Below are 9870 nucleotides of genomic sequence, written 5' to 3'. Positions count from 1 at the left end.
TCCGGCCCCGTCGCGGCCGTCACAGGTACCGCGCGAAACACTGTCTCGTCCGGTCCCCGGAGGTGTCGCGTCTCGCCGGCCATCACCCGCCTCCCCTGCGGGGCGGCCCTGAGCCCGCGTCTGCCCTCCCTTGTCTCCCCCCACCCCGCCCGCGTCTCCCCTGCACTCGCCGTAGGCTTTGCCTCCTGCGGCGCCGCGTGCCTCTGGGTCCCGAGATTTTCACAGGTTCTGTGGCTTCTTGTACCATTTGTTGCAAAAATAAAGAAAACCTCATTTAAGATGGAGTCCGGTGCCGCGACGGGGAGCTCCCCGGCGGGAGACGGAGGCGAGGACCGTCTCCGCAGCGGCGGGCACTGCTCAGTCAGGAGTTCGTCTCCCGCCCGTCGGGGGAGGAAGCCGAGCGCTCCCCTCCCGGCCCGAGCAGCGCGCGCCCGGGGCCGCCCGGCACCGACGCCTCAGCCTCCGCTCGGCACCGACGCCTCAGCCTCCGCGCGTCGCTCCGCCGCAGACTCTCGCCCCAGACGCCGTCCGCGCGCCTCCCGCGGCGCGTGCGAGCGGGCCTCGCCCTCGTCTCTTCAGACTCGCCGCGGCGCCTCGGCCGTGACTCCTGTTATCCTCGAGTGACTCTTTTTTCTTAACTTGAGCAAAATTGCTCTGCTCAGAGTCGACGCTGTGGTAGGTTCGGCTGTGAGCGTCCTCCGTCCGCCCTCGCCGCCCGCCGCGTCGCGCACTGGGCCGGCTGCTGGTCCCGGGGCCTGGGGCGGTTTAAAGACATGAAATAAGCACAAGAACGTGTTTTCTCGGCGCCGCGTCTAAGCAGACGCTTCAGTAAGACCGACTTCTACCCGATGCCCTGAAAAGTACCTCGAGACGAAGAACCGGCCGGAAGTCGCCTCAGGTCCGCCGAGCGGCCGTCTCTCCGTGCTCCGAGCACCGCGCTTGAGTCACAAAAGCAAAAACCAGGTTCGTTCTTTATATTTTCTTATTTTCAACTTTTTTACAGAGAGCGAGATTGCGAGTCGGGGGCGGCGTAGCGGGAGGAGGAGAGAGAATCCCAAGCAGGCCCCACGCCCGGCGCAGAGCCTGATGCAGGGCTCGGGCTCCCGCCGCTGAGATCGCGACCTGAGATTCTGTCGTGCAGGACGCGTGGCCGCACTGATTGCTGTGCCCGAGGGGACGCCAGAGCCGGCTTGAAGAGCTCTAGTGAGCTCAGCTTGGAGAGGATCAAGATGTAAGAACTCGTGTGGGTAAGGGTCGCCCGAGAAAACGGCTGCCTTACTTTTTTCCTTCTAAAGTTTCTACATGTACTGCTTTTGAACTAGGAAATGCAATCTCTGAAGTTTCGTCCTTTTATTTTTCCTTTTTAAATGATTTCTCCCTCACTGGAAGGATTTCCTTTTGGAGAGATAAATATCCAGAAGTTGCATGGCAGAAGTATCTAATGGTAATACCAAGCTTTGAAACACATTTTATTAGTCAGCAAGAGACTTTTACAGCAGGTTTATTTTTAATTTCCTTGATTGATCTTGCAAAATGTGATTTGCTTCGTAATGCTTCTTAAAATTGCATTCATTCACTTAAATTATACTTTAAAAATATAAATAATATGATAAGTGATAGAAGATAAAGCGACTCTAGTCATATTTTAAAAATGTGGAATTATGGATTATCCCTGGAACCCTATTTCGTTCCCAGCCAAGGAAGTGGAAAGCCACATAGCCTGTTGCTCTGAGGAAAACTGCTTCAGCGCCAGCTTGAACCATGACCCCTCAGAAAGGCTCAAGTCGACGACCAGACTGGATTTTTCACTTGCCTCTCCCAGGGAGTTGCACACACAGCAGGTTGGACACTTTATTAGTCCTTCCCCATTGGTGAACTCTGATCAGAAATACCTGATCAGCAAGGGTCAGACTAGGGCTGGGCTGACTTTCTTTCTTTCTTTTTTCAAGTAGGCTCCCACGGGGTGCCCTGCACTGGCTTGAACTCACAATCTGAGATCAAGACCTGAGTTGAGATAAAGAGTCAGACACTTAGCCAGCTGAGCCACCCAGGCACCCCCAAGCTGAGTTTCTCTAAGTAGATCTGTTGTCCATTACTAGGATTCGGGGTTCCTCAGATTAGATCCCAAGCTGTACCGTAAGCTTCAGTTGGCGGCATACGGCCTGCAGGTCACACTTTGTACATAAGGGTGCTAAATGGTCGAGATTGCAAAAATCTGTCAGAAAGAATTTCGCAATGCCTCATGAAATATTTACAAAGTCTCATGAAACTAATGATTCACCCCAATCTATTGACTTAGGTGACTTGCATGTGTCCTATAAAGTAAAAACGCTCCTCTGGGTCTCCTTTGTTCTTTTTTCTTTTCTTAAGATTTTATTTATTTATTTGAAAGAGAGAGAGAGAGAGAGGGAGAGCACAGAGGGAGAAGCAAGCTCCCCACTGAGCGGCGTGCCCTATGTGGATGGAGCTCGATCCCAGGACCCAGGGATCATGACCTGAGCCTAACAGAGCTTTAATCAACTGAGCCACCCAGGTGCCCCACGTGTCTCCTTTGTTCTTAATGCTCTGCTACAAACACTCCCTCACTTCTAACACCAGGTGTGCGGGTTCTCCTCATATCAAGCAGTTCTGGAACACAAGACTCCCTCCACCCCAACCCCCAACATAGGGGGCCGATCTCCAGTCTAGGTTGTCAACTGTGTTTCTGACCCACCAGCTATAGATCGGAGGGTCTCCCATGCCCTCCTCAGGTTCTCTTCATTTACTAGAATGGCTCACACAACTCAAGAAAAATTTCCTTGCTAGGTTACTGATTTATTAGAAAAGGCTCTAACTCAGGAACAACCAGATGCATAGGGTAAGGTATGGGTCGTATTGGGCAATGACAGGCCAGCCCAGAATGTGCCACTCTGGCGTATTGATTATTTTAAATAAAAATGACTTAAGAAGTAGCTAAGGCAAAAAAATAGTCTGACCTTTCCACTCCCCTTTGGCACCAGAAAGCAAGAAATAAAGCTCCCATGTGAAAGGTACCCTCCCTCTACCAGGAGGTAAAGAGGCCTCCTTAGCACCAGAGATAGGAAATTTAGAGCCAAAAAGCTGGGTAAACAAACCTGGTTGTTTTTTTTTTTACAGATTTAACACCCTGTAAAACTTCTGTTTAGAATTCCTTACTAAATGGAGCTCTCGAAGTTAAGTTTTTCTCTGTCCTGTCAATTCCTTACAGATTTCTCTTTGTCTAAGATGTATAAAACCTGCCTGCCTTTTTCATTTCTTTGGGTCTCAATTTCATTATTGGGCCTCTGTGCACATGTAATAGAACTTTGATTTTGTCTCTTGCTAATAAGACTCATGTCAATTTAAATTTTTTTTAAAGATTTTATTTGTTTGTTTGAGAGCGAGAGCGCATGCCCATGGGCACGGCGGAGGGGCAGAGGGAGAAGCAGACTCCCTGCTGAGCAGGGCGCCCCACTCGGGTCTCCATCCCAGGACCCCAGAATCATGACCCGAGACAAAGGCAGATGCCTAACCAACAAGCCACCTAGGTGTCCCCGTGTCAATTAAATTTTTAAGCCACCTGGAAGACCTTGAGGGAAGGAGTAGAAGTTTTTCCTCCCCTAAAAGGGAAAGGGTGCAAAGCTCTTGTGCCCTCTGTGGGAGTGGCCCTCTCCCAGCATCTCCATGTGGTCACCAACCCAGAAGGCCCCTGAACCTTGTCCTTTTATTTTTTTTCCTGTTTTTAAGGTTCCACTACAGCAAATTGGTTAGAGCATTAGTCATTAGTTATTATTAACTCAACCTCCAGCTGAAAGCTGCAACCCACTAATTATTTGGTTGGTTCCCCTGGCAACCAGCCCCCATTCTTAGGGGCTTTCCAAAGTCACTGCACTAACATAAACTCAGGTGTGGTGGAACAGGGCTTGTTTTGGGTCCAAAAGACATCTTTTTCACTCTATCACTTAGGAAATTCCAAGGGTTTTAGAAACTGTGCCAGAAATAAGGACAAGACCAAAAGGATGTTTCTTATTGTAAATCATAATATGATATCACACAAACTAACTGACCCCTCGTACAAATTATTTTTGTTTAAACTTTGTTATTTTTTTTTCTAGATTTGTATATGCTAAAGCCTGTGTAAGAAGATCTAAGTGTGTAGCGTGCTTAGGTCCTTCACTGACAGTAATAACTCCTTATACTCATTGAAATAAATTTCTAGGCCACTCCTGCCTGGGGTGCCATGTTAGCAAACTGTTTTAGAAAAAATTCGTGTTTTTGTAAATGTTCCACTTGAGTGGGCACACGATGTGCCAGTCAACCGTCCCCAGATGCTAAGCCAGCTCTGGGCTCCGCACTTATTTCCTTGCTCCTTCTCATCCTAAAGAGGTGTGACTCTGTGACCCAGCCGATCAGATGTTTTCTAATTTTCTCCTCTTATTCCTTATCCTGTAAAAGCTTGCTGCCTTCTGCCTTGCTTTGCACTTTTCCCAATGGGGAATGTCTGCTTCATGTATTTAAGTCTGTGTCACCTAAATTATTTTCTTCATCATTTTTCATATATTTGAATTAAGTGCATTTTTAAAAATCCATTTTCAGGGACACCTGGGTAGCTCAGTTGGTTACACAACCGACTTTCGATTTTGGCTTGGGTTGTGATTTCGGGGTCGTAAGATTCAGCTCTGTTTCAGGCTCCGTGCTGGGTGGGCCAGAGCCTGCTTGCGATTCTTTCTCCCCGCCTACCTCTGCCCCTCACCCCTGCTCTCTCTCTCTCACTCTCGCTTTTTTTTTTTTAAAGAGATTTTTATTTATTTGACAGGAGAGAGAGATCACAAGTAGGCAGAGAGAGGCCGAAGCAGGCTCCCCTGCTGAGCAGAGAGCCCTATGTGGGACTCGATCCCAGGACCCTGAGATCATGACCTGAGCCGAAGGCAGAGGCTTAACCCACTGAACTACCCAGGCGCCCCCCCGCAAAAAAAGAAAAAATCCATCTTCAAAAAAATATATCTGTAGATAGTGGAGATGGTAATGTCTGACTATGGGAAAATATTTCTGATTACAAATAAAAATTATTTCTCTGGAGGAGTCAAGCTGAGCAAATGTTGATCTTAATCTGTAGCTTGGATAGATGGCATTATGTATGAGCAGTGGCAAGGAACACAGGCAGAAGGAAAGGAAATCGGATGTGGACCGAAGTTCCAAGGGGACTCGGGAGAACTGCCTCAGTGACAGAGGCTGACTCTGGAGTCACAGCAGGTGGGCGGCAAGCTCACAGTCAGTGGAGGCATGGCTGGCACTGGACTATCTATTTCACTGATGGAACTCAACCTTGAAGAAATCAAGTGACACTTAGTCCTTGGGCGTCTAGTAGGCAGATGAAGTATGTCTACTGTTCAGGACATTCTAGGCATTCAGGAAGCATGCCACTGTACTGTGGTTCTCTAGCCATCAGAGAATGTTTTGCTTCTAAAGAAGACTGATTTGAGCAACTTCATGCAAAAGCATTCAGAGGCAGGTTGAGCACCAGTTAGAAGGGGAGAAACTGTGCAAAATTTGGAAGAGGGACAAAACTCATTCCCATCCATCCATCCATCCATGCATCCATTTATCCATCCACCCACCTGTCCATCTTTAATTGCTTATTTGCTTGGTTAATTCAACACATATTTACTGAGCCCCCTTTTCGCACCACATATTGACTTAGGTGCTGAGGATAAAATTGAGAGCAAAACAGATAGGGTCTCTGTCTTCCTGGCACTTACAGTCTAATGGGTGCGATAGAGGTAATTAATAATCATAAATGCATGATTACAAAGTACGAGATGGCTCTGAAGCAAAGACACACAGTACAGTGAAAAAAATAATAGGACACGACCTCGTCTGAGGATCAGGGCAGCTCCCCTGATGAAGAGGTGTTTGAGCTGAGATCTGAAAGAGGAGAAGACATTACCAGGTGAAGAATGGGAGGACAATAGGTCAGCTTGTGCAATGACCAATTGTAGATATTTCTTCCAAATTCTGCATTCAGGTTGGTGGGTGGGGTGAAATAGGCCACCACAGGAGTATTTGCACTATGGAAATTTGCAAGCACCGCAAACAGGACTTTCTTTTGGAAGGCCAGTTGTGAGACATTTGCTGGCATCCCCTTGGGAGGAGGTGGATTGCAAGTGATGTGTGTACTAATCACTCCCTAGAACTCAGGTGCTGTATTAGGTACTGGATATATTATGTCACTTGATGCTCACATGAACTCTGTGTAGTAGAAATATTTACCTTGGACATAGAGTGGGACTTTAAGAGAGTGAATTTCCCAAACTGTTGAGCTAGAGAGTGGACCAGGTCATATTCAAAGCCAAGTCTGTTAGGCTTTAAAAAAGCAAAAAAGACTTATTTAGAGGAACGCTTGTAAATGGTTCATCCACTTTTGGAGTGTGTAATTTTCAGAAGTTAAAAAACAACTTTTTTTTGCAAACGCAGAATGGATACCTGTCAAGATTTAATCATCTCATTAATCAGGGAACCAGTACAATGATCAGGGCAGTTCAAAGAGCATTTATGGAACTGGGTATTCATAGGCAGTTAAATAAAGAAATCTTTGAATAGATGATCTAGGTTAGAAGCAAAACTTATTAATGTTTTACAGGGCAATAGACCATAACCTTTGGGATTATCTCTTCTACTAGAGAGAAATCATTTGCATCTTTATTGGACATAAATCTCCAAGTTAACATAACTTCGCAGAATATGAGCCTTTAATTAAAAGTAAATAGAGAAGTCAGAAAATGGTAAATTCTCCCAGAAAATGAAATGATCCTTGAGGGGATTGTTAAACAATGCTTCTGTGGGACATTGAAAGGGTATGCATGTATTCTTTGGCTTTATTTCTATGTTTTGTGTAATTTTTCTTAAGTGTGAGCAGGTAACTCTCATTCTCGCCAGTATGTCTAACTTTAGGATGACACAGGACACACTATCCCAAAACATGGCACTCTGGCACATTGAATACCTTAAACTGGAAGAATCTGGGAAAATGGCAGATGAAGGAAGGTCACTCTGATCTCCCCCAACCCCCTGACCCTTCCCTGAAACAGGTGATGAATCTCCCACGTGAAGGATGCCCTCTCTGCACCGGGAGAAAGGAAGACAGCATCATCACCAAAGACAGGGAATGTGAGGCTGGGAAGTCTGTACTAACCAGCCTTGTTAAACTAACCCTTACCTTCTTAGCTCCTTCTTCACCGTTTACAACCCCTAGTCCAAACCTTTCTGTCTCGTCAATTCTTTACATATGTGTTTTTTCTTTGTCCAAAATGTATAAAGCTTCCTGCTCCTGTCCCTTCTTCAGGCCTCCATTCTCTTGTAAAGGCTCCTGTGTGTGTGTAAAAATGCAACAAAATTTGCACACTTTTCTCCTATTAATCTGGCTTTGTCAGGTTAATTTTCAGCCTCTGCCAGGAACCTTGAAGGGGGTGAGGAAAATTTTCCTTTTCTGTAGGGATATGTGCTTAACGGTGGGGACTCCAGAACTAAGATCTGCCCTGGTTCAGTCCCTTAGTTGCTGTGTGGCTTTGGGCAAATTAAGTAACCTCTGTTCCTCAGTTCCCTCATCTGTATAATGAGGGTAATAAGAACTGTACCTTCCTTGTAGGTTGCTGAGAGGATTAAGAGGTGATGGCGGCTTGGATTACGGTGGACCCGTCCAGGCTTCTCCTGCTGGCCTTTACCCACAGCTCTTTTTTGTTTCCAAGGAAGAGTCAGCCGGTGAGCTAAAGCATGTTGACGACCCTTTGAGGTGGGAAGCTGATGAAACGGCAAGCTGAGAAACAAAAGGGGAGGACTGTGAGAGTAGAGGGTTTTTATTGGCATGTTGATGATGCATTAGCAAAATATAGAATGCCAAAAGAAAAGCCAACAGTGGGACATAGGGATGCAGTTAAATAGCAGCTTGCTAGGGTACAGTGTTGGGGTCTTGGAGTCCCCACCCCTAAGTAGCTAATTTCTTCACCTGGTTCTGGACAATTAATAAAATAAAGAGTGAAGACTGAGTCCAAAACACTCATTTCACTATAGATAGAGGTTAAGCAAGGATGTCCGGGTCTACAGTTATAATAAAAAATTGGTTAAATAAAAGACTAAGATAATTTATTTTTATAATTTCTGGCTTTATTTCTCAAGTTCCCATCATCATAAAACCCAAATACGTTCCCCAGACTATTTACTATGAAATTTCGATTCCCATTTAAAATGGTTTACTTGCGGTGACTTTTTCATGACGCGTATTGTTTTTCAAGAACTGGGGTCATGGCATGTGATGAGCTTGGAATTTAGAAGTCTATTCACGGTGTAGGAAGGAGGTGTCTGGCTTGGAGCTTCTTCCATAAAGCAGATCAAGGTGGTAAGCAGTGAATGGAGGTGTTCACTCTCAAGGCCACTGGTGAGCAGGACTGGGCATTAGGGTTGCATATGTTTGGCTTCAAATCTCTGTTCTGTGACCCAGGGAAAAGTACTTAACTTCTCTGAGTGTGATTTCTCATCTAAAAATTAATATGTGGGGGACGCCTGGGTGGCTCAGTTGGTTAAGCAGCTGCCTTCGGCTCAGGTCATGATCCCAGTGTCCTGGGATCGAGTCCCGCATCGGGCTCCTTGCTCATCGGGGAGCCTGCTTCTCCCTCTGCCTCTGCCTGCCATTCTGTCTGCGTGTGCTCGCTCTCTCTCCCTCTCTCTCTCTCTCTCTCTCTGACAAATAAATAAAATCTTTAAAAAAAAATAAAAATTAATATGTGGAAAAATTCACCACATTGTATCATGTAATGAGCTAATAAAGACATCTCAGCTCTGCTTTCTTCCTCAAGAGCTTGGGCACAGATGACTAAACGTGACATTGCTACAGTGGGTCACTTTTAGTTGGATTTGAAGATCTGGAGTTAGGTGTCTCTTCTACTGGGTGATGTTGTTAGTAAAAAGCTAGACTCATCAACAAGTCATGTCAGAAGCTCCACTCCTAATGACTGAGAACAATTCCTCCTTGGCTGATGTTTACCTGTTGCATTCTGGAAGGTCCATCTGGGAGGACATGGGTGGCTGTGGTGGTAGTGGCAATTGTGGTGGTGGCAGTGGGCCTCAGGGATTTGGTGGGGGTCACAAGGACAAAAGAGTGATCCTAGCTGGAAAGTGCTACCAGAGAATTCATGGAGACCCCAGGCCATGTTTTCTGATGAGGCAAAAGGGAAAAAAGCTAGTGTTGGTTTCAAATTCTTTCTGTCTTCAGACTCTTCAGCTATTAATGGTCAAATAACTGTGTATCTAAAACCCTATATTGTCTGCTGTGCACTTTTTCCTCATCTTCTGGATGAGGATACTGAGGGTCAGAGAGTCACTTGGCCAAGCCCTCCCCGCTAGTGCAGAACTGGGGCTATAATCCAGATCCAATTCTAGACTTAGTGCTTTCAACGACTACCCAGGGGTCCCCGTTACTGTAGTTTACTCCAGTTGCCATTTGGATTGCTTGCTGTTGGTGGACTGTCCTTGTTCATTTACACGGCTGAGGTCATCTGAGAAAATGTCTCCTGTTGGCAGGAGGAAGAATGTGGGTAGAAGAGGACAGATAAGAAGTGTCAGTGGGTGAGGCCGTGTTTAATCAACAATCCTTTATTTAGCAGCACTTGATGTCAGGCAGTGTTTTAGCTGAACAAGATTCGGTTCCTCTCAGTAAGTCACCGTTAGGAGACAGATTCAAAAAGAACGTTACAGTTGACCCATAATCAGTGCATCCCTGCACAGTCAAAAAATCTGTGTAACCTCTGACAACCCCCACCCCCCAAACTCAACAGTACTGTTATACTAGTAACTTACTGCCGGCCGGAAGCCTTGCTGCTA

The sequence above is a fragment of the Enhydra lutris genome, unplaced genomic scaffold (genome assembly GCF_002288905.1).
Source record: "Enhydra lutris kenyoni isolate GAN:26980312 unplaced genomic scaffold, ASM228890v2 scaffoldscaffold24, whole genome shotgun sequence".
Lineage (NCBI taxonomy): Eukaryota > Metazoa > Chordata > Mammalia > Carnivora > Mustelidae > Enhydra > Enhydra lutris.
Note: the sequence above shows the minus strand (reverse complement) of the source record.